General features: G+C 37.9%; 1 long non-coding RNA gene across 2 annotated transcripts in view; it reads right to left on the bottom strand.

The window, feature by feature from the left end:
- Positions 1 to 25645, bottom strand: part of LOC145521857 (uncharacterized) — an 80004-nt gene that overhangs the window by 12278 nt on the left and 42081 nt on the right. For both annotated transcript variants that reach the window (XR_014065746.1, XR_014065748.1), the window contains exons 3-5: positions 4935 to 5144; positions 2407 to 2544; positions 1534 to 1646 (exon numbers count right to left, since the gene is read on the bottom strand). This is a non-coding gene — a long non-coding RNA (uncharacterized LOC145521857). The remainder of the gene's footprint in view (positions 1 to 1533; positions 1647 to 2406; positions 2545 to 4934; positions 5145 to 25645) is intronic.

Below are 25645 nucleotides of genomic sequence, written 5' to 3'. Positions count from 1 at the left end.
AGACTAGAAGAACAGACAACAGCAGATGAAAGATGTCAACAAAACTTTGGACTCAGGAAAGCAGATGGCTGAATCATAATTGATTTAGCAGATCAGAGAAAATGGAACAATGAGCTTGCAGGAAAGAAAGTTGCTTAGCTCTGCTGAACCTGAGAAAGACTCAAATTCTAGAGATGGTCGAGATTTCAGAAAGCTGAACTTGAGAGTAAAACTGAAAACTGGAGGATAAGTTGAAAGTTTGTGTGAGCATCAGTTAGACCACAGGTTCTCTCACCAAGAGTCTGACCCACTTCCACCTCTTGAAGAGATTTCTCTTTGGAGAGACTTACAGTTGAAAATGGAGAGTGCAGTAGTACTGATGAAAGGCAAAACCAAAAATAAGGGAATTAAACAGAACATCCTGACTGAATGCCAAGACCCTCAAGGCCCTCGTCTCCCAGATTGCTTATAACTGGGCTTTTCTTTTTCAGGCAGGGGACAGAAGAACATAAGGGAGCCAGTGGTTCTCAGTCTATGGTGGCATGACCCTTCAGGGACTTTTGGCAATGTCTGGAGAAGTAGTTGGTACTGGCATCTCAGTGGTCAAGGATAGGGATGCTGCTAAGCATCTTAAAAATTCACAGGCTGGCCCCACACAACAAAGAATTATATGACATAAAATGTCCACAGTACTGAGTTTGAGAAACTGCACCAAGGCAATGATTTTCAAAGTGTTGTCCCCAGATCAACAGCATCTTCATCAACTGGGAACTTGATAGAAATGCAAATTCTCCCAGACATCTCTATGGATCTACTGAATCACAAACGTTGGGGGAGTGTGGTGGGCAGTGGGGGTGGAGGGGGTGAAAGAGGTGAAGCTCAGCCTTCTGTCTTAACACACCCTCAAAGTAATTCTGATATAACTACAGTTTGACAACTACTGTGCTCTAAGGAAATGGCAACCCAATAAAAATCCAACAGACCCTGAGAGCTGGTGATCCTCCAAGCAAAATTCTGTCACTGCCTCCAGATTCTTATCGGATGCAAAACCCATTCCTACCCCATGAAAACCATCAGGTTGTTCGTGCTTTACTCTTTAAAAGAACAAACCATCCAGATAAATCACAAGATTATTGAGAACATCAGGCACCAAAACAAACAAAAGTTATACTTGTGGGTGTATATCGTATTGTTCAAGGGTTGACTGTGTAAACACACACACTGAAATCCTACACAGACATATCTCAGAATATTTAGTTTGGTTTGGTTCTCGACCACCACAATAAAGCAAATATCACAGAAAAGTGAGTCACATGATTTTTTTGGCTTCCCAGTGCATATAAAAGTTAGGCTTATACTATACTGTCTATGGAGTGTGCAATATTGTTATGGCTAAAAAAAACAATGTGCATACCTTAATTAAAAAATACTTTTTTGTTAAAACATGCTAACCATCATCCAAGCCCTCAGCAAGTCATAATAGTAGCACCAATGATCACTGATCACAAATCAGTATAAAAATAATGAAAACATTTGAAATGCTGTAAGAATTACCAAAGCGGGACATGGAGACACGAAGTGGACAAATGCTGGTTGAAGAGTGGTGCTGATAGGCTTCCTTGATGCAGGGTTTCCACAAACTTTCAATGTGTAAAGAATCACAGTATCTGTGAAGGGCAAAAACATCAGGTATGACTGTAAATTAATATATTAATTTCAACAAAATAAGGTGAGATTCAAAAACAAGGCACAGAATCAAAACAAGAGGTCTCAAAATTTGGGCTCAAATTGTAACAAGAACAACTTGATGCTGAAACCCAGAGTGAACAGAGTAAAATGGCTTTATGTCTTCTAAGGACTGAATTGGTTTCAAACACATAGGTGATTCAAATGATGAGACTCTAGCTCTGGCTGGGGGGGTGCTGCAACTTAGAGACCAGAAAAGATCACTTCATACGTGTATCTAGAATACATATGACTCAGGAATCAATGCACTACTTTATTTTTTGTTTCCCACTGATTTTCAAACGCGTTCAGTGAAAGTAGTCTTCTCCTGTACTTGAATAAAACATTTGGCAGTTTCTTGACTTCTCACTCTTAAACTAACAAAACTTTCTATCATCACTTAGAGTCACAAAACACTGTTTCAGTTTACGCCTGAGAAATATTCAGCCCAGTAGATCAATCATCACTTCCATATTTATTTGTTCTAAACTTATTCTCCACCCTCTCTTTCAGCTACAAGCCACAAAGGCAAGAAGATGTTCATTAGGAAGAAGTGTTTGTTAGCAGTGGCTTCCTCTCTCTTGCTCTGCTTCTGCCAGTGTTGCTAACAGTGGTTTAGCAACTTGGGTCTGGGAAGTGAGGAGGAAGAGCGGAAGAAACACTCTGGGCTTGATGGAGGTTTCAGACAGGCTTGTTCCTTACCTGATTCTTTCTTGAGTTCATCAGAGGTCCCTCTCCTGATGGGAGATAGAATCCACTCCTCTAGTGACCTCTCCACCCCTGGTTCCTGGTCCTCTGGTAGTCCAATCAAATAGAGACAGGAGTTCCTCTAGGGCAGGACTTTTTCAAAAAATTTACTTTTAAGTGGAGGATAATTACTTTACAATATCATAATGGTTTCTGCCATACATCAACATGAATCAGCCAAAGGTATACATATGTCTCCTCCCTCTTTAACCTCCTTCCCACTTCCCTCCCCATCTCCCCTACCCCAGGTTGTCATAGAGCACTGACTTTGGGTTTCCTGCATCATACAGCAAATTCCCACTGGCTATCTACTCTATAGATGGTAATGTATATGTTTCAACGCTACTCTCTCAAATCATCCCACCTTCTCTGTCCTACACTGTGTCCAAAAGCTTGTTCTCTATGTCTGCATCTCCTTTGCTTCCTGTAGATAGTTTAATCAGTACCATCTTTCTAGAATCCAAATATATGCATTTATATATGATATTCATCTTTCTCTTTCTGATTTACTTCACTTTGTATAATAGGCTCTAGGTTCATCTACCTCATTAGAAATGACTCAAACAAGTTCCTTTTTGTGACTGAGTAAAGGATATCTAGGTTGCTCCCATGTCCTAGCTATTGTATATAGTGGTGCAATGAACACTGGAGTACATGTGTCTATTTCAATGATGGTTTCCTGAGAGTGTATGCCCAGTAGCAGGATTGCTGGGTCACATGGTATTTTATTCCTAGTTTTTTGGGGTTTTTTTTCAAATCTCCATACTGTTCTCCATAGTGGCTATATCAGTTGGCATTCCTACCAACAGTGCAAGAGGGTTTAGGGCAGAAGTTCAAGCTGCTCCAGACCAGCTTTCTTTGGCTCTTCATCCTTCTCTCTTCAACATGGCAGAGATCAGCCACAGAAAGCCCTTCCATAGCCTTAATAATCTCGTGCATGCAGAACTAATCAATGCAGCCACCTCCATTCTGCTTAAACTTTCTCAGATTGATTCAGGCACCAAACCAAGCTCTCTGAGCAGCCTCCTCCCTAAGTGTGGATTTGGAGGTTAGTGACTCCCCCTGTGGTTGGGGGCAGATAAAGAGACTCATACTATAACAACTCTCTCTAAGAACTTCTTATAGATGCCCCTCCTTCTTCCTGCGTTCAACCCTTTTGCACTTCAAGTTGGCAAAGAGGTCAAAAAATATGGAATCAGTTCTCAAATATTTTCCTCACAAGTTCTGTATGTGAGAATTTGCCTAAGTCATTTTATACCTGACACCTACTATATTGATGCCTCAGTTGTGTGTGAGAACTTGCCTCAGTCATTTTATATCTGACACCTACTATACTGATGCCTCAGTTGAAAATGACAGACCGAATCCTCCTCTTACTGAGTTAGGTGATTATATACAGAGAGGAAAGTGAGATAGTCCTTAAGGAAATGTGTGGTAAGTCAGACCCCACAAAATAAATAAAATAATACCCTCCTCCAACTCTGGGTTGTAACTACTCATACTATCCTTGGCTAAACACTAAGTAGTCTGTTATTTTAAAACTCAGTCATGGTCAGGGGAGAAAACGAAGCTAGGATTGGAAGCCCCATAAACTGGGTCAGGCCACCACTGTGTGACTGAATCCAGATCTTAAGATAGGAAATTCACATTCAGCAAAGTGTTTCCTTTTATGTATGTTTGGTCCTTCTCAATGGGATGTTTCCAGACTAGAACCTGGGAGATGAATCAGAAAAAAGCCTAAAAGAAAGCAGTAGTCCCCTCAGATGTCTTCACGAATTTTATTTTTAACACTTCAGGTGTTCCCCCTGCCCTAAGTCTCAGTTGATTTTCTAAAAGTATAGAATGACTAGAGGCCTTGAAGATAGTTCTCTCTTTTTTAGGAAAATTCAGAATACTGCTGTGCGGGCACCCAGTAACGTGAGAGCAGATGCACCCAAGTCCAGGGTGGGTTGGTGGGATGGGGTGGAGGGCTTGCCCTTGCTTCTGGCCTTCGGTTAGGCACTTAGTTTCTCTAAGCCCCAATTCCCTCCTGTCTTATGAAAAGTGAAAGTATTAGTCATTCAGCCATGTCTGACTCTGCGACCCCATGGATTGTAGCCACCAGGCTCTTTTGTCTATGGAATTCTTCAGGCAGAAATACTGAAGTGGGTAGTCACTCCCTTTTCCAGGGGATCTTACCCACCCAGGGATCAAACCCAGGTCTCCTGAATTACAGGCAGATTCTTTACCGTCTGAGCCTTCAGGGAAGCCCCAAAATGCATCTTTAATAAAATGTAAATGATTTCTAAACAACCTTTTAGCCCTAATATGTTAAGATTTTGATCATAAAATAAAATACTACTTTGGTAGCTGGATGAATAAAATCAATACTCACACTAGAAAAACATTCAATTACAAGAAAATATTCAATTCAAATAATTTAACATTGCTTCTGAAAGTATGAAAAATGGAAAAATGGTAGGAGGTTGATTCTGTTTGCTTACTTTATTGGTTTTCATTTTTCAATATAGCTCCTCCTTGATGTAGCTGTGTGATTTGGCAGGGGAGGTGAGATGGAATCCAGAATGTGTGGTTCTTTGTCAGGGCTCCCTAGGTCTGCTTCAGCTTTTAGTCCATCCCCAGCACCGCTCAGTGTGGAATCATATATCTAAGGTAGTCCTGGCTCGTACCTATAGACTCTCTCTTCTCAACCCCTAGGAGAACAGTATTAGTTATGATTTTAGTTTGTGTTTTAAAGATCTAACCCTGCTAAATCCAACATACTGCCTTGGCTTTTGAATGCTTCATGCTCAGATCTAGACAAAACAGTGAAAAAGCTTAGTTGACTGTGTTAACATTTATCCATTTGCAATCAGTCTTCAGCTCATTATTTCTGAAACAGAATTCAGATCCTTAATCCTTTGAGATATGCAATCTACAGTTGTAGGGCTTGGGAATTTATAGGTATTACATTATCTGCACAGAGCACATTTATTGCAATTTTAAATTCAATAGAAGTACATTATTTATTGCCAAGAAAAATTATAGTACTAAAATAGAATCGAAAAGCTCTAACATTCAAAGAAATTTTGTCCTCTAGCTTATAATCAGAACTTTGTATATGTACAATGTACAGAAACTTTGTTACAAAGTAGTATATTGTGCCTTGATTTTTAAACAAAAAGAATTTAAATATTTTTATTAAGTAGTAAACATTTTTAGAAGACAAAGATAATTAACCTTGTAAAACAAATCATTCCTTTAGCTATTAGTGAAATACAATACATGAAATATTTCTATTAATACAAATTCTACCCCTGAAGGATTGTAAAGTGTATTACACATGAAATGAAGCCTTCTCAAAAGGCAATATAGGTTTTACTAAGATTACATTCTTATTATAGTCATTGCAATATTTATAAAGATGGAGAGGTAATTATGGTGATGGTATTTTACATTCTTGGAAACAATTGAAACACATTGAAACTGATTTTGTGACTCAAATGGAGAGACCTGCCAGAAAACTCTGGGAGAATATTATTCCCTAATATAAGAAGAGAGAAATCATGAGTACACTACTCCTTCATTTTTCTGCGTGTTGGCAACCTATTTAGGGTTTCAGTTTGGGACAGGAATTTAAGCTCAGAAATAATATTATCTTAATTGAATAACAGAATTACCTGCAATTTTGTAAACTGCAGAAAGTTTTTTTTCTCCTTCATGTGATATTATTAGGTGATTGCTTTCTGAGCTAGAAGGAGAAAACTGGGCAGACTGAAGCATGCAATTAAAAAGGAGTCTGGTATGAAGTTTTTACTTCCCAAAGGTACAAGAGCTTAAGAGGAGAACGACGGAGGAGGAAGCACATTGTTAACACATTCAATGGCCATGACAATGGTATGGCTTCTGACTTCACACCCAGCACCAAAATGCAAAATTGGTGCCATAAATCCCTCAAGGCTCCTCCTTCCTCTGGCAGGATGCCAGGAAGCTCATACCTCCTGGGGACTTTTGGACTTGTTGCTGCTTTGTTTCAGTTCCACTGCTTGGTGGCTATGTGAGCTCTGGCTTACCCACTTCTCAGGACTTCACCTGTGCCTCTCAGTCAGATTTATTGACTGTAGCTTCTGCTGTTAATAATCTTAAAGCCACTGACACTGACTTTGTGGCTATAATATTAAAAGCAACAACAGGAAGATATTCGACAACAATAGTTACCACTTCTTGAGCATTTGTGTGTGTGCATGACAGGCAAAGTGCTAACACCAGCACCAACTTATCAGGTGATCACGACAGCCCTACAAAGCAGGGAGTGTTATTGTTCCTATTTTGCAAGTAAGAGAAATGAAACTTTCTGATAGTCACACAGCTTATAAACCCAGAGTTTAGAATCTCACACTCTCATCCCTTACATTCTAGTTTCCCATATCATAAGAAATAATATTTTTGACAGTCTACAAAATGCCAGGCAGGATATCAAACACTCCACCTGATCATCCTATTTGTGACCACAGTGCTTAAAATACTCCAACCTTCCTTCAGTGAACTTGAAGAAGACTCTCTTCCCACTGAGGTCAAAATTATAATAAAAGACTGCAGAAGTAGTTGTCAAGTCTTACCACCAGAGATTAGAATATGAGTCTTGATTTTGCCACTTACTAATGTTTATAAAGTAATTTAAACTCTCTAATCCTATGATTCTTCATCATTTAAAAAAGGGAACAGTTATATCTGCTTCATGAGTTACTAAGAGAATTAAGAATTATAACATATAAAGAGAGTGTACTCATTTTAATTTCTCAATAAATGTTGACTGTTCTCATATTAATGTTGGTATTTTTCGCCTGAAACATGGCCTTACAAATTTCTCTTCTAAGTACATTAAAAGTAAAAGTGTAGTCGCTCAGTTGTGTACGACTTTGTGACCCCATGGACTGTGGCCCAACAGGCTCCTCTGTCCTTGGAATTCTTTAGGCAAGCATTACTGGAGTGGGTTGCCATTCCTTTCTCCATAGGATCTTCCTGACCCAGGGATCGAACCAGGTTTCCTGCATTACCAGGAGATTCTTTACTGTCTGAGCCACTTTCATGGATCCCTTCCAAGTACATTGGGACATCTTATTTGGAGCTAGGTCAAATGGCTATTGAATCAGTATCTAGGAAGAATTTTCAGCACCTTGAGTTGCTTCTACATCAGAGTAACTCTGCTTCTTTGAAAAGGAACTTTTGCCTTTATTTGAAGCAGACATTGTCATTCCCTTGTCCAGAGCCTTTTTTGGGGGGGAGGGGAAGGGGTCTGTTCTTAGTCTTCATTGCTGTCTTTCTCTAGTTGTGGTGAGTAGGAGTACTCCCTAACTGTGGTGTGCAGGCTCTCATTGCAGTGGCTTTTCTTGTTGCAGAGCACAGGCTCTAGGTTCTTGGGCTCAGTAGTTGTAGCACACGGGCTTTATTACCCTGGAGCATGTGGAATCTTCCTGGCAGGGATCGAACCCATGTACCCTGCATTGGCAGGCAGATTCTTTACCACTGGATCACCAGGGAAATCCCAGAGTCTTAATCTAGTTTTTTAGACACCAGAAATTTATTCTACCGATATCTTTTACAAGGTATGATGTGGTACCATCAATATTGGGATCTCGGAATCTTTCTTTTGAGGTCTGTTTACAGATGAAATTTCTCTCTCGAGACCTTTCCTACTGTATAAATAGATAGATAGTAGCATGAATCTTTGAACTTGCCAAATCCAGGAGGTTATGATGACAAAAAGGCCTCTTGGGCCTCTCCAGAGTTTATGTTATTGTTGTTCAGTTGCTCAGTCGTGTATGACTCTTTGTAACCCCAGGACTGCAGCACAGCAGGCTTCCCTGTCCTTCACTGTCTCCCAGAGCTCATTCAAACTCACTACTATTGAGTTAGTGGTGCCATCCAACCATCTAGTCCTCTGTTGTCCTCTTCTCCTCCTGCCTTCAATCTTTTCCAGCATCAGTCTTTTCTAATGATTTGGCTTTTCTCATCAGGTGGCCAAAGTATTGGAGTTTCAGCATCAGTCCTTCCAATGAATATTCAGAATTTATAGACATCTCAAACTCTTCTGGGACTTTATCTTCACTTTCTGAGAGAGACTACTCCAGGAATTTGTTGGTCATGAACTTCAGTTCTTGATTGGATCAAGATTAACACAGAGCTAAACCAAGCAAACCCAAACAAAGTTAAAACCAGACAAAACCTTGTTTGATTGGAGAGGACTAAGGTGGAGCAGAATATGAGAGAAGACTCCTAGGAATTTATCACATAGAACTTAACAAATTCTTTATGTTCCCAACAAATTTCAATATAACATTTTGGATTGGAAGCCTTTGGCCCCTGATGAGGTGGAACTCATCTCCCTTGTGGTCAGCCACCTATGTCAATGTTCAAAGACATGAAACTACAGGTCTCAATTGGCAATGTGGAAATGGATATTTTTTAAATCTTCAGTTCTGAAAAACTGGCTCATATTTGATAGATACTAAGCCCTTTCAGGCCCTATCTACTCATATTTTCAAAACATTGATTAGAGTGATCAAATTAAATAAAGTATTGACCTACTTCATTTTATAACCAAAGCTATTTAAAAATTATTCTAACTTGTGGACTAATCATTAAAAGTCAATTGACTTAAATTAACTCTGTAATAAAATCTTACAAAATGCATTGAAGATCACAGTTTTTCAATTTTTAAAAGTAAATTCTCTGTTTATCCCACTATTTGTGGAACAGTTCAACTAAATATTAAGTCATTTCTCCCTTATTAAATTGTAGACCTGGTTTCTTAAATTAATACTCTAATTCCTCCCTTAAAGAATATTTGAGTAATATTTTTAATAACGCCTTAAAAGAATACTTATTTTCAAGATTAATGAATACTTTTTAAGAATTACCCAAATAAAGCAAAGCTTAACTTCAAACCTATTCTCCAAAAACCATCACAGGACCAGCTATGCAATTTGCAAGGCCCAATGCAAAATGAAAATGTGGGGTCCCATCTTTAAAAAGTAAGAATTTCAAGACAATGACAGCATAATTGTCTTTCCCCACAGCAACCTCTGGATAGAATTCTAATTAAAAGTTCAGCATGATTTTTTGTATATGTAGAACTTGGCAAGGTGAGTCTATGCACTGAAGATCAAAGAGTCCTGAGAAGAGCCAAGATTCTTCTGAGGCAAAAGAATAAATTGGGGCGATTTGCTTTAACTGCAGTAAAAAGATATAAAAGTCTATTAATTAAGATTCAAAAGTGATATTAGCATAGAGACAGAGAATTTGGCTGAGGAACTAAAAAGAGAGCCCCTCACTACTAGTCTATGCATTTGTGGAAATTTGATTTATAAACAAATTTTTCATTTAGATCAGAGAAGCAATGAGGAAATATTCAATAGTGTTTTCAGGACAATTATCTAATCACATGGGAAGAAAGAAAATTGATATGTAGTACCTCACATGATAGAAAAAAATCCATCCCAGAAGGTTTAAACACTTAAATTTGAAAGGGAAAACATTAAAATGTTCAGCAGAAAATATGGCAAAATATACTAAGATGCTCAAGTTTGAATTTATTAAAAGGAAAGACAGAGATGACAAACTTTAAAGGAAAAGACTGATATATTCAACCATTTTAAAATTAAAGCTTTATGTTAATCAAAACATTTTTATAAATTGAAAAACACATATAAAAGGTAAGAATTAAAATCTAGAGTTGCTCGGTCGTGTCTGACTCTGTGACCCCATGGACTGTAGCCCACCAAGGTCCTCTGTACATGGGATTCTCCAGGCAAGAATACTGGAGTGGGTTGGCATTTCCTTCTCCAGGGGATCTTCCCAACCTAGGGATCAAACCTGGGTCTGTTACACTGAAGCAGATTCTTTATCATCTGAGCCACCTGACAGGATTTTATAAATAGTTTTCAAAGCTCCCTAGGTCGTCATTTGTTCAATTAATTGTATAGGTGCAAAGGTGAAAACCAGACAGTTAAGAGGCAAGTTAGGTGAATAATAATGGGATTTTAGACTGGGATAGTAGCTGTGAAGAAAAGAGAAGTAGACAGTTTCAAGATATATTTTTGCCTACATGGCCAATAGAGCTTGCTGACAAATTGTATGTGTGTTTAGAAGGAAAGGGCTTCCCTTGTGACTTAGTTGGTAAAGAATCCACCCTCAATGTGGATTGATCCACATTGACCTGGGCTTGGTCCCTGGGTTGGGAAGATCCCCTGGAGAAGAGAAAGGCCACTAACTCCAATATTCTGGCCCAGAGAATTCCATGAACCATATAGTCCATGGGGTCCCAAAGAGTCAGACATGACTGAGCAATTTTCACTTTGGAAGGAAAAGAAAAAAGCTGATATAATTCTAATTTGATTTTGGGCTTGATCAACTGAATAAATTAGGTTCTATAAATAAGAATATTTCCTTCTATTTATGGAGATGTCTGAGGGAGGAAAAGTGTAGGGTTGAGGAGGAATCAAGAGTTCTCTTTTGGTCATGTTAAGTTTGAGTTACCCATTAGATATCTAGATGGAGATAATGACTCCATTAAAGTAGACATTGGCGTCTTTAGATCAGAACTCAACAGAGAGATCAAACCTAAAATATTATTTTAGAGGTCAATGGCCATATTCAATGTAAATGTACCTTTTTTGCTCCCTCATGATTGTGATCTGGAAGAGAAAGTTGTGATGTATTAAAATTATAACTTAGTAAGTGGAAACCAGTGAAAAAGCCCAGAACATTAGTCCACAGCAGCATGCTATGGAATAATTGACTACTCGGTATTCATTTTCTATCTGAGGCATGGCCTGGGGGAGGAAGCAAGACTCATTGATTCATATGGGTCAATTACATTTATTTCATCTTCTCTGCTGGAGGTTATTGGTGGAAGTGCCTGAGTCAGTTTACACCAGTGAGAAGTGAGGAGAGTTGTTCTGTTTTGTTTGGTTTTTAATAGGCTTCTAGGAAAGAAGTGTCTTGCCTTTTAAGAGAAAGCTATAAAAGTCAACCTTCTTCTTCCTAGAGTTGAAAATGAAACTCTGTATTTTCAACTATTACTGACCTGCATCCTGTGGCCCCAGAAAAATTTGGTATGAAATTGATTTAGAGGTTGTAGTAGGGAAGGACAGCAAGAACACAGTCCTCCTCATCAGACGACAAGCTCTGAGGCATGCCTTACTCCTGGACATTTAATGATATAGGTAAATATATCACTTATATTTTTTAGACCAGTTTGGGTTGGGTTTCATGCTCGCTGAAACGAAAGCATGTTATCTGAAACTAATGTTAGAATGTGCTTCCCTGGTGGCTCAGTGGTAAAGAATTCATATGCCAATGCAGGAGATATGGGTTTGATTTCCAGTCCAGGAAGACTCTCTGGAGAAGGAAATGGCAATCCATTCCAATGTTCTTGCCTGGAAATCCCCATGGACAGAGGAGTTTGATATGTAGTGGTCCATGGGGTTGCAAAGAATCGGACACAATTTAGTGTTTGAACAATGACATCAAATATTAAAACACAATAATCAGAAGGATTCATGGGAAAATTAAACACCCCTAGAGTTCAAAAATATGAAACCAAGAAAATCCAATAACAAGAGATGAACTGCCTGCAAAAAAATCTAGATGAATGATTGGACTGAGGTTGTTAGATATTGAAAAGAAAATTGACTTCTGAGATGAAGGACTTGGGGATGTTTGGGGAACTTAGGATACTCAAAAGTGTACAATTTTCTGAAGAATCAAAAATCAGGGTGTTATGAAATTTTGAGACCATCCTCACAGTCATATTGAAAAATAAGTCATTGGGAAAATAAAAATAAATACTTGAAAGTAGAGACATTAATAGATATGTTACAATAATGATTTAAATGTTATTAGTAAATGAAATACACAAATAAAAAAAGAGTAATAACATTTTACCTTGGTACTTAATTATTAATCCTTTTTTCTGAAGAGTCTAAAGAGCATCACAAATGAGATAAACATTAATAACCAGAGACTGAGTAGAATTCTTTCTAAAATAAATACACATAAAGAACAGTTCAGGCAAAGATTTTCTTAGATTAGTCTGAAATACCCTGAAGAAAAGTCTATTCACAACTCTCTGAAGTAATTTTCAGAGTCATGCAGTATGTGTAAAGCCTTTTGAAGTCTAGTGTATATATTATATGACAACTTTAGACTAATCCCAACTGAAATACAGAAATGGTATTCTCTTAAGTTATCAGTTTCTTAAAAAATATATGAAACTACATTTTTAAAATGAATAACTTGCCCTTACTCACCAGCTCTTCAAATCCATATCCCTTAATGTCTGCTCACCCACCCAAAAAGAAAAAAACTTAAGTGTGAAGTCTGTGTTCCTTACAGAATATGAAAGATCCTTTCAATTAAGGCAACCCAAGAGGTCATCTGCCTTCTCTTGGTCAGTCTTGAAGCCAATCCATCCTCAGTCAAACTCAAAGCCAAGGCTATGAGCTTCTCTCCTTGCCCAGATAGCCTAAAACTTTGGGAAAACAAATTCAATCTTTATCCAGGAAAGCTAGGAGACTTAAGAGACAAACTATGAAGTCTTTTTAGTATGAAGCACTAAAAACACATCAGCGTAAGGTGGCATGGAGTATCCTTAAACCTGAAGATAGAGAAAACTCAATTCCGATGGCAGTCAGTCCTCATTGAATTAATAACATGCCTACATCAAATATTAATCTTTAAAGAACATGACTTTTAAAGTGCTGCTTATGGAGACCACAGAAACACCATAATTCTGGCTATTCTTAGGACATAATATGACTAAAGAAAATCGTATCTTACTCAAGGATATTGACACCTGCCAGAAAAATGTGGTCAGATGGCTTTCTGTGAAAAAGAGAGCTTAGTCTGATAATCAGACATATATATTTTTTATATTTGTATAAGGGGAATGGAACCAGTCTGTTGTTGCATGTCCAGTTCTAACTGCTGCTTCTTGACCTTCACACAGATTTCTCAAGAGGCAGGTCAGGTAGTCTGGTATTCCCATCTCTTGAAAAATTTTCCACAGTATGTTGTGATCCACATAGTCAAAGGCTTTGGCATAGTCAATAGAGCAGAAATAGATGTTTTCCTGGAATTCTCTTGCTTTTTCGAAGATCCAGCGGATGTTGGCAATTTGATCTCTGGTTCCTCTGCCTTTTCTAAATCCAGCTAGAACATCTGGAAGTTCACGTACTGTTGAAGCCTGGCTTGGAGAATTTTGAGCATTACTTTGCTAGTGTGTGAGATGAGTGCAATTGTGCAGTAGTTTGAGCATTCTTTGTCATTGCCTTTCTTTGGGATTGGGATGAAAACTGACCTTTTCCAGTCCTGTGGCCACTGCTGAACATTCCAAATTTGCTGACATATTGAGGCAGCATTTTCACAGCATCATCTTTTAGGATTTGAAATAGCTCAGCTTTATTTTTTTGGGCTCCAAAATCACTGCAGATGGTGACTGCAGCCATGAAATTAAAAGACGCTTGCTCCTTGAAAGAAAAGTTATGACCAACCTAGACAGCATATTAAAAAGCAGAGACATTACTTTGGCAACAAAGGTCCATCTAGTCAAAGCTATGGTTTTTCCAGCAGTCATGTATGGACATGTGAGTTGGACTATAAAGAAAGCTGAGCGCCAAAGAATTGATGCTTTTGAACTGTGGTGTTGGAGAAGACTCTTGAGAGTCTCTTGGCCAGCAAGGAGATCCAACCCATCAATCCTAAAGGAAATCAGTCCTGAATATTCATTGGATGGACTGATGCTGAAGCTGAAGCTCCAACACCCTGGCCACCTGATGCGAAGAGCCAACTCATTTGAAAAGCCCCTGATGTTGGGAAAGATTGAAGGCGGGAGGAGAAGGGGACAACAGAGGATGAGATGGTTAGATGGCATCACCAACTCAACGGACATGAGTTTGAGCAAGCTCCGGGAGTTGGTGATGGACAGGAAGGCCTGGTGTGCTGCAGTCCATGGGGTCGCAGAGTCGGTCACGACTGAGCGACTGAACTGAACTGAAGGGAAATGGGTGATGTATCTAGAAGACTTCACAGGTGGCGCTAATGGAAAGGAATCCATCTGTCAGTGAAGGAGACATAAGAGACGCAAGTTTGATCCCTGTTTTGGGAAGAGCCCCTGGAGAAGGAAATGGCAGCCCACTCTAGTTTTCTTGCCTGGAGAATCCCGTGTACAGAGGAGCCTGGTGGCCTACAGTCCGTCAAGTCACAAAGAGTCAGACACGACTGAAACGACTTAACAAGAGCACATCTGGAAGACATCTACATTCTAAATGAGTAGAGCAAGGCATTATATTATGGGTACAGGACAGTGGTAAGCCTTTTTTCAATAGCTTAGATCAAAAGTGACAAATGCATGGCATGCTCGGCTCACACCAGAAATCTTGGGCCGATGTAAGGTGCTGTCATCCAAGCATAGCATTCTCTTTTCACTGGCATCAAATATACATCTCAAGATCCTTTTCAACCCAGCACTCCAAGGAAATAGAGATGGGACATAATATAAAACTAAATTGCTCCTCTAGCCTTTTCTGTGACTGTACACGTCTTTTCACCCTAACTGTGGATTCTCTAAACATAACTTTAAATGTTGATTCAAGTTTTCAGGGACTTTGATACCAGGAGGGGATAAATCTAGGGGCAGTACCCTAGATTAATCTTTGGATTCAAATAGCCTCTGGTGTTATAGATAAACTAACATTGTAAATTATGTAAAAAAAAAAATTATTTATGAGCTTGATTTTTCAGATTTGTTCCTGAGATCAAGTTGACTGAGGACCTAATGAAATTGAGGTTCTAAATGTGAAAATCGAGGATCCAGGCCCTAGGTGAGAGTGGACCTGAGAGCTCACTGTCAACCTGTGAAAGCCTTCCTTGGTGGAGAATTCTTGATCTCAACTCTGTAAGTATAACAAAAATGACTTCCTATTCATTCACAATTTAGTATATCCATGTTAACATTTTGTCTCAAAAACAAGCAAGTATTAGATTAGTTCCAATAATAAAGGTCATTTAAATGATCTTTTTAAATTTTGAATTCCTTTTTTAATTTCTATTTTCTTTTCCTAAGCTAACATATTTTTCATCTAAACAGAACCAGCTCAGCGACACATTAAGAACCCATAGATAGGCCCACACACAGTTACTTTAATGGAATGAGATACTTATTAAATACACACTTATGCGACAGAAGGGAAGCTCACAGTTAATTAAGTAACTCTGAAAAACAAACAAGAGTTGGAAATGGTAAATTCACTTGAGTATTAGCAAATAAAATTGCGTATCAACAAATTGTTTTAGATGATGCTGATGTGTTCAGATGCAGAGAAATAAATAAACTATAACCCTCTGAGATTATGACAAAAATTAATGAATAGCTTTGCATGAAATTAAGAATCCGTTACCAAGATACTGCCTACAAGGTAGTGAGGCTTCTTAGCTGACAGATGGCCAACTAATTTGCTGCTTCTCTATAAAACTATAGAATAAACTATGAGTGTGAGTAACAAGGCTTAACTACTATCTTGTAAAGGTCAATTATTTTTGAAACTTATGGCATAAATATTTTATAAAACATATTTACATATGTGTGTGTGTGATATTTAGTAACACAAACATTTTATTCTGATGTTTATTCAAACATCAGAATAAAAGTTCTGAAAAATAGACTGTGCTGAAGAAGATATTGTGGTAATGGTTTAGCTATAAGTCATGTCTGACTCTTACAACTCCATGGACTGTAGCCTGCCAGGCTCCTCTGTCCATGGGATTTTCCAGGCAAGAATACTGGAGTGGGTTGCCATTTCCTTAGGGCAGAATATTGAAATTGTGATTGTTACAATGAATCGAGAATGAGTAGTTACTATTTTTTATCAGAACCCCAGTGGGGGGGGGGCAACAGGATTAATAAACACAAAAATTTATTTTACATTTCAGAGTTTTGTATTGGTAAATTTCCAGATAATAGTGATATATATTTAATAATAATAACCATAATTTCCTGCACATTTACTCTGTGCTACCCTATTCTGAACATCTTACATGTATCATCTAATCTCATAACAACTCTGTAAGATGCTTTAATAGAAAGGAGAATGAATTACAGAGAGAGTACAGTATTTGCTCAAGGGAACTTAGCTCCCAAAAGATGATGCTAGAATTAAATCTAAGTGGCTCAACTCAAGAATTAAGTGTTAATTATAATGCTCTTTGGTGATGATGAGTGTCAACGTGGCTGGGTTTTGTACACAGTCATTTGTTCAAACATTTGTTCAGTCTAGATGTTGTTGTGAAGGTATTTTTTGGATGTAACCAACATTAAAGCAATACACTTTAAGTAAAGCAGATTATCACCCATAACGTGGGTGGGCCTCATCTAATCAGTCGAAGGTCTGAAGAGCAAAGACAGAGGTTTCCTGAAGAAAAAGGAATTCTGCCTTGAGAATGCAGTGTAGAAACCATGTGTGAGTTTCCAATTTGAAGATATGAGACTCAGGATTGCAATATCAGCTCCAAGTTTCCATGCTGCCAGGCTGATCTCCAGATTGCAGACTTGCCAGCTTCATAAGTGCAAGAGCCAATTCCTCAAAACCAATCTCCCTCTCTGTTTTGAACTAATAGATGTATATTGATATAACCTGAAAGTTCTGTTATGAAATTTTATTTAACCGTTGCTAAAACATCATGTTGTAGGCAAAACAAATAATATTAACATCTTACAGATAAAGAAAATGAAGCCAGTAGAGAGTGAATTACTTCTCTAAATCATAGCACTAGCAAATGATAAAGCCTGAACTAAAGTGTGAGCCAAAGATTACAGGATCTGCCAGCAGATGTACTATGTTTCTGTAGGGATCTGAGTTTTCCACCACCACCTACCTAGGTCTTCCTACTCCATGGTTTAAAAATATTTTCTCTACCTCACACTACCTCACAAATAAACAAGTACCACTAACCAGATAATTCAAATAAACATAGGAAGATGGTAACACTGAATCAAAAGCTTTAGATATTCTTTGCCTCCTAGCCATTTTCTAAAACATGTTATGCAAATAGACAAAGATGTAGAAAATAGAATCCATCTTCATGAGTTCATTTAAATACATATGAAGTGCCTATTACACAGTATGTAAGCTTGTCCTGTGAAAGATGGCAAGAAAAGTGTGTCAGTATTGAGTTACAGAGCAGTGGGTCTATGCTAAAAGCCTATAAAATACTTCTAGCATTTATTAGTCATATCCTTCTCCTTAAGCTGATTCACCTTGTCACTTGTTTAAAATATTAAAGTTTAATATTTATTATGTGCATAGTGCTACAAGGCTAACAGTAATGTCTTCAAACAAGCAGACCACAAGTGACACTACTTAGGTTTGATAGATGGAATAAGAGATTTTAGTAGGGTGCAAGGCACTTAACTGAAGAGTGATGTTTGCTAGAAAAAAGTAAAGAGCAACACTGTGCAAACATTTATAAAGATGTCATTTTATGTGAAATAGCTACGCCATCAGTATTTATTTAAAAGATTGTACTACACATAAGATTCTGATTAGCAGCCCTTAGTTCTATTCAGCAATCTGACTATTTCACTTGCAACTCACTCTCCTACTCTAGTCACTGAATTTTGCAAACCTGATCTACTATCGTCAAATCTTTAATCCCTTCCTCCAATCCCAGAAGATCTATCTTCTTCATAGAGAGCCAGAAGCTATTTCACAGGAACTCCCTAACCCCTCACATCAGTACCCATCCTCATTTCCCATTTGCATTGAAGGAACTGACCCTTCTCCTATCCAGAGGCACACTTCCCCTAGGTCCTTGGCATCCATCCTGTGATAGTGAATTTCATATATCTTGGCAAGGCTATAGTACCCAGTTTTTGGTCAAACATCAGTCTTCATGTTCCTGTAAAAGCATGTTTTAGAAGTGATTAACGTTTAAATCAGTAGACATTGAGTAAAAACAGATTACCTTCCATATTACAGTGAGTCTTACATAACTGAAGCTGAAGGCCTTAAGAGGAAAGGCTGAGGTTCCCAGATAAGGAAGAAATTCTGCCTCCAGACTCACGACTAGATCATTATCTCTTGTCAGAATTTCCAGCCTGCCAGCCTGCCCGCCAATTCCAAACTTGTCAGCTCACACAATCCAATGAGCTGATGCCTTAATATCCACCCACTCATCCTTCCTATTAGTTCTGTTTCTCTGGAGAACTCCAATACAGGTCCCCATCTACCATCTATGAATGGCTTATATAAAAACAAGAATGCAAATATTTGTATAACATGTTGGCTCTTCATGATTGGAAGCTCCTGCTACCTGAAGCTGAAGGCACCGTGACTTTTCAGCTATACTAAAAAACTGAACATCTGTCATTTTTATCTGTACACCCATCGAGGGAGACCCTGCCTACCTACCTCTCTGCTTACTTCTCTCGTTTGTATGTTGTACTTCTCTTTGGCTTTTATTGTGTAAGCAATCAGGTTTGAAAAATAGAATATGAATTTCCACAGCATTTTCAAATTGCCACCTCATTTCTCTTCTCTTCTTCATGCTTTTTGTAGCTATTTATTCTGTTTTTCTCCTTTTTGTGCCTCCTACTCACATACTTGTTCAATGAGTGAAAAATGACTGAATGGAGAGTCTTGTAGATGCAAAATGTGAGGCACTGTGAAGGCTACTGAAAATACATAAAAAATTATTCCTTAAACAAGACATATCATCTTGTTTAAGGAGTAATAAATAAATATATACATATATAAAGCCATATGATAGTTATAGGCGAGAAGGTATGGCGATGAGACATCAAAAGGTTAAAACTGTTCAGAAGATATCCAGGAGGACACAAAACATAGATAAAGACTGTTAGAGTAAAGGACATATTCCAGGAGCTCATTCAGAGGACAACAGAGAAAAATTGGAGTCAAGTAAGAAGACAGATACAAGGCAACCCCCAATAATTCTGAAAGAAGACAAAAGGTGGAAGATAGAGGCATTTTAGAAGAGACAATGAGTTTCTCTAAGGATAACCTCAGTTTCGTGGAGAGCCCTATGAAGAACACTTAAGGAAAGTGAAGAGGTACTGAGAAAAATAGAAAAAAAATGTTTGTATCTATGTTCAATTTTTAGGCAAATGATAAATACATAGAGAAGACTTTCCCCCAAAATAGTTGCAGCAGAAGCTGGATTCTCATGTGTTAAGAAATGTGTGAAAAAAACAGAAGCAATGAATACTAGATCTTCTTTCAAGGAGGAAAGAAACTCAGCAGGATCTCTGAGGTCCCTAGGGTGCCTCATTCCCTCCATCCCACATCTCTCTGTGACTAAGTCTCATTATTCCTCCTACAGATGTCATCTGTCTTGATCCTTCCTTCCTGCCTCTGTCCTGCTTTGATCATTTGCCCTGACTCCCATTTCTCCTCCCTCTAGGCGTCCTGTGCGGATGATGAAATGAGGAGGATAAAGGCAGCAGATGCCACAAGAGGGACATTGTCACATGAAAGAAGCCAGATAAGAACATGGCCTCTGGAGGTGAAGATGACAGGCTTTAAGCTTATTGTTATCTCATCTTGAGCCAATTATTTAAATTTCATGGCCCTCAGTTTCTTCATCCCTCAAATACAGACAAGACTTCCTTCTTGGTTTGTTATAAGGTTCGAATGAAATAAAAGCTGTAATACAGTCATCTGTACGCACACTAGGTGCTCAACCATAAGAATCTGCCTGTGATGCGGGAGACCCAGGTTCGATGTCTGGTTTGGGAAGATCCCCTGGAGAAGGAAATGGCAATCCACTCCAGTATTCTTGCCTAGAGAATTTCATGGACAGAGGAGCCTTGAGGGCTACAGCCCATGAGGTCGCAGTATCGGACACGACTGAGCTACTTTCTCTTCTCTCTGCACACTAGGTGAGCAACCATTTTTATTATGATACTAAGCTAATGGTCCTGGAATACTGTGTTTATTATTCTACATCCATGACCAAAAGCCTTCAAGGCCCTACTATTTCTTACTACTTTCAATGTAAATTTCTCTTTCCTATATTAGGTCTCTCCTGGACCAGGGACCTGTCTTAGTCATCTTTGTAAACCAGTGAGTAGCTTTAATATATTTATTCAACACAAACTTCCTTTATCTAGGAAATAGATGGAATTGTTACATTGCCAGTAGGATAGAATAAGATGCTTTTGGCCTCAAGTCACAGAAAATATAACCAGCAGAGACTTTACAAAATAGATGCTTATCTCATATAACAAAATTCTAGAGGTGGTAAGCTTCCAGATGAGTCAAGCGACTCTGTAATTGTCAAGTTCTTTTTCTCCTAATCCACCATCCTTAGCATGCTGACTTTTCATCCTCAAGGTTTTCTCCTGCAAGATTCTAAATAGCTACTGTGGCTTTGGGCATCCTATGGCCTTACAGAACCACTTTCAAAGCAGGAAGCCATGAGGACAAGCAATAAGAGAGCTTTCCTTATTTGTTTCTCTCTTTACGTTTCAAGAGAGGCTGCTTTTCTGGATCTCATTTAATGGAGTCTCCTCCTGTCAACTTTTTCTGTGAAAGTTGGGAAGCCTGGTTCTAGGGAACTTCTCTACTTAACTCTCCTCAGAAACTTTACTTTACTTGTACTTTAAAGAGAGAAATGCAGACAACTGCCAACTTTATATTCCAATCCAAATCTCATCTCCAAGCTCCATTGTGTGCATAACCAATTCAAAACTCCACTTGGCATCATACTGCATGTGATATTTTTCAACTTTCTTTTGTCATCTTGCATCCAGTTTTAGAGAATTATCTACATGTTATCCATGAGATCTAGTCCATTTTCAATCAATGAATTCTTATCTCATGTGGAAATAAACCACAAGTTAGCTATCTGTATTCTTGACTTGGGACAACTGTTCCTACATTTTTGTTACAGAGTTGCAAATAAGAATTTTCATATGTCTACTTGGTCTGCTATTACAGAATAAGGAGCCTTTACTTCTCAATATAACTGTAGGTTTGCAATTTCTCCTTCTAATTATGTAAAATGTTCCCTATACATGTTATAGAGGCATGTACTACACTTTGAAATACTATTACTTACTGTGACTTGAAACACACCAATAGGTAGTAACCATCTTTACCCTTCATAATACTTTCCCCCTCAAAGTGCATTTTTTATATTAATATAACAATACTAACTTATTTGTGATTATTATTTACCTCGTCTCCTTTTTTTCATCCTTTTACATTGAATCATTATGTATCAATATATTTATGTTCCCTTATAAAGAGAACTTTTTTGTGTATTTAAAACCCAATTTACAGCCTCTGTCCTTTACCTGGAGAATTTTGGCATTTCTTGTGATTAATAAAATTTTGGGGGGAGGTTATCTCTATCTTCTCATTATTTTCTTTCTCTTTAAAATGCTTTTATCTTTCTCTGCTTTCAACAATATTGACCAAGGTATCTTTACTCCTTTTTATCCTCTAAGTATTTAGATATTATACAATCAATTTTTACTTAATTATGTTGAAATTGTTAACATATATACTTGATTAAACAGGGACTAATATTAATAATTCCATAGCACAGAAAACTATATTTAATATTCTGTAATAATATATAATGGAAAAGAATCAGAAAAAAGAATATAGATATATTCTTATTAAAATGGTATTATGTAGTATTATTCTTTTTGCTTTTATTTTTGCTCTTGAAAGTTTGTGCCAGAATAATTTTTGTTTCTTTTTAGAAACAAAACATGTATATGTGTGTATAAATAAAACCAAATCACTTTTCTGTACACCAGAAAATAACACAATATTGTAAATCAAGTATACTTCAATAAAAAATAAAAAAAGAAATAATTCTAACCTTCTTCTAGACAGTAATTACCCACTTTCCTTATTAAATGTTGCAGATGTTTGGAGTTTTATTAGATCTCGGTGTTTTTTTTTCTTCCAGTTTTATTGAGATATAATTTACATATAGCTCTGTATAAGGTTAAAGTGTACAGCATAATGATTTGACTTATGTATATCAAGAAAAGATTGCCACGATAAGTTTAGTGAATATTTATCATCTCATAGTGAAAGTCGCTCAGTCGTGTCCAACTTTTTGTGACCCCATGGACTATACAGTCCAAGGAATTCTCCAGGCCAGAATACTGGAGTGGGTAGCCTTTTCCTTCTCCAGGGCAACTTCCCAACCCAGAAATCAAACCCAGGTCTCCCGCATTGCAGGCAGATTCTTCACCAGCTGAGCCACAAGGGAAGCCCAAGAAAACTGGAATAGGTAGCCTATCCCTTCTCCAGTGGATCATCCTGACCCAGGAAGTATCATCTCATATAGATACAAAATAGAAGAGAAAGAAAAAATATTTTTCCTTGTGATACAGGAGCTCTTAGGTTTTACTCTCTTACTTTTTTTAATTACCCAAATTAATAACCACTGCGGCAACATTGCTATTATTCTACATAAGAAATGCTTCTTTTAACCTAGATGTTTAGTAATTTCTTTGCTTATCACACTACTTAAAATTCATTGTTTTTTTCTGGATTTTTCCTTAACTTACTTCTTTCATAAGATTTTTATTCACAATGAATCAGAGTGGCCATTCCTCTGAGAGTGGCCATTCCTTTAGAATTTTGTCTAAAATGTATTTTTTAGTGCTTCTTTCCAAATGACTATTGACTTAATTTATTCTATATTAACAGTGACTTTCTCTTAGGAGCTTGAAGAAAAACAATAAAAATACCTTTGTCTTTTAACTTTTATTCTTGCTCTTGAAAGTTTGTGTCAGAATAATTTTTGTTTCCTTTTAGATAACGTATCCTTTCTCTGTGATTGCTTCAGGATCCTTTCCTCATCTTTGACTTTCTAGTGTTAGGTGTGATTTGCATTTATTTAACCTGCTCATGACTCATAGTGTTTCTTTAATCTAAGGATTCCTATCTTTCATCAGTTGGAAAACTAGCAATCATTAACTCAACACACACGGCTCCTCTCTATCTCTCCATCACCTCTTGCAACTCCTACAATCTGATGTTCTCATCCCAACCTTTGTATCTCCTAATTTTTTCCCTTCTATTTTCACAGTACTATATATTCTGTGTAATGATCGCCAATCGAACTCTCTGTTAAACTCATCCTCTTTTCAAAACGTGAAAATGTTAGTCGCTCAGTTGTGTCCGACTCTTTGTGATCCCATGGACTATAGCCACCCAGGCTCCTCTGTCCATGGAATTCTCCACACAAGAATACTGGAGTGGGTTGTCATTGCCTTCTCCAAGGGATCGTCCTGACCCAGATACTGAACCCAGGTCTCCTGTGTTGCAGAAGATTTGCATTTTATTTTCTATCTTGTGTACCTATTGACTTCTAATTTCTAGAAATTCTATTTCTTCTTTTTCAAACATGTAGTCTTTTTCATGGTGCCTGGTTATTTTCTTGTGATTTATATTCCAAAGGTTTTGCTTTATCCTTTTCCAACAAACTTATTTTATAATTCTACTTGAGTGTTCCAGGAGCTGAAATTCTTGGGATTTCAATGGTCATTGTTGTGGTATCTGCTGTCTTTTGCTCAAGAATTGTTTCTCTACAGCATGGGTTGAGGATTGTCTCTGGAGCAGTTCTGCATTTGCTTCTTTCTTCCAGGTGCCCCAAGGATACCACTCTGTTGGCTCTAACTTTTATTCTAACTTCTTTCCTGTGAGAGTTCCCTAGCTTTGTCAGAAATATTATTTTGAACCTTAACCCTGCATGAAATACAAATTAAGAGTTTAGAGTCACAGAAAATTCTTTTTTGTTTCAGCCTATCTTCCTTCTATACCAATGAGTGGATCTTTTTTTAAAAGAATACTCTGAGAGTTTTTCTGAGATTTAGTAATACTTTGAAGGTCCTGTATTTATTCAAAGATCTCAGTTGCAACCCCCTTCATCTTTTGAATACAAAGCTTCAGTTACTGTCCCTCTGAGGGATGTTAAACTCTGAGATTCTGCATCATGGAGACCAGGAATACGCAGGGCAGTCCCAGTAGCTCGTGGTCTCAGACACTTCACCCTGCAACCAGAGTAGTCTGTTCTTCCTTGTAAGCTCAGCGATGCATTTAAAACTTTTTCTTAATAATATATATCCAGCATTTAATAAATGTTGATAGTAGGAGAATTTCTCCTTTTATTTGTTCTCCATTTGTCATAGCTATTTAGAGCAGCTGTAATCTCTGTAAGGCTATAAAACAAGGCCATTTTCCCAGGTATAGAAGCCAACACCAGGGCACAGAGCAAGGTCAAGCCTGCGCATGTGTGTGTGCATGTGTGTGTGTACAAGTAGATACAAGTATAACTATGTAAATGCAATAGGTGTGTGAAAATAAGTGTGCACCAGGGAAGACTTTTCTGAGGAACTGGATGAAGAAAAATTTGCCAAACAGGCACAGGAAGCCTGTTCCAGGCAGTGGATAGAGCATTTGTAAGTCCTCAAAGGCTTACGGGAACACGGATTACTTGGCAATCTGTAAGTAGGTCCATTCAACAGAAGCATAAGCCTAACTTGGGGAAATGGTCAAAGCCTAGGACTGCATGCCATAAATCCACTTTAATTCCATTCTAAGAAGCTTAGATTTTTGTCCTAAAGACAACTGAATGCCCTTGAAGGATTTCAAGCAGAAGAGCGACATGATTAGATTTCCGCTGTAGAGAGCCAACATGAAGAACAGATACAGAATGACAGAAGATTCTGGCACTAATCCACATGTCTTTTCTCCATGCTATAAAGGATCATTTGACAGCAGATATGTTGAGGGTGGGAGAAATGCAGAGAAAGAGTGCCAGGGACAGGTTCCTGACACCAAGGACTCAAAATCCAGAAGGATCAGGTGGGAAGCTGGACAGAGGTCTGAAGTCCGGGAGAGCCAGAAGAGGAATCAAGAGGTTGCCAAAACTGGATCAGGGCCACATTTGGTTAAAGTGCCAAGAAATTTAGGTCAGAAAGATGCAGGCAAAGTTAAAGAAATGGAGACAACAGGAATAAATTTTGGTGATATGAGTTATGCTATATCGTGGTTAACAATGGTAATGCATTTAGATATGTCTGTTTTCATTCATTCACATGACAGATGCTTGTGTCCCCCTATTTCCTGCTACTACCTTTCGAATGGGGTCCCTGATCCATCAG

Source organism: Giraffa tippelskirchi, chromosome 9 (assembly GCF_054371585.1).
Source record: "Giraffa tippelskirchi isolate mGirTip1 chromosome 9, T2T-mGirTip1v1.2.pri, whole genome shotgun sequence".
NCBI lineage: Eukaryota > Metazoa > Chordata > Mammalia > Artiodactyla > Giraffidae > Giraffa > Giraffa tippelskirchi.
The sequence above is the reverse complement of the archived record's forward strand: the minus strand, read 5'-3'. Positions and strand labels throughout refer to the sequence as shown.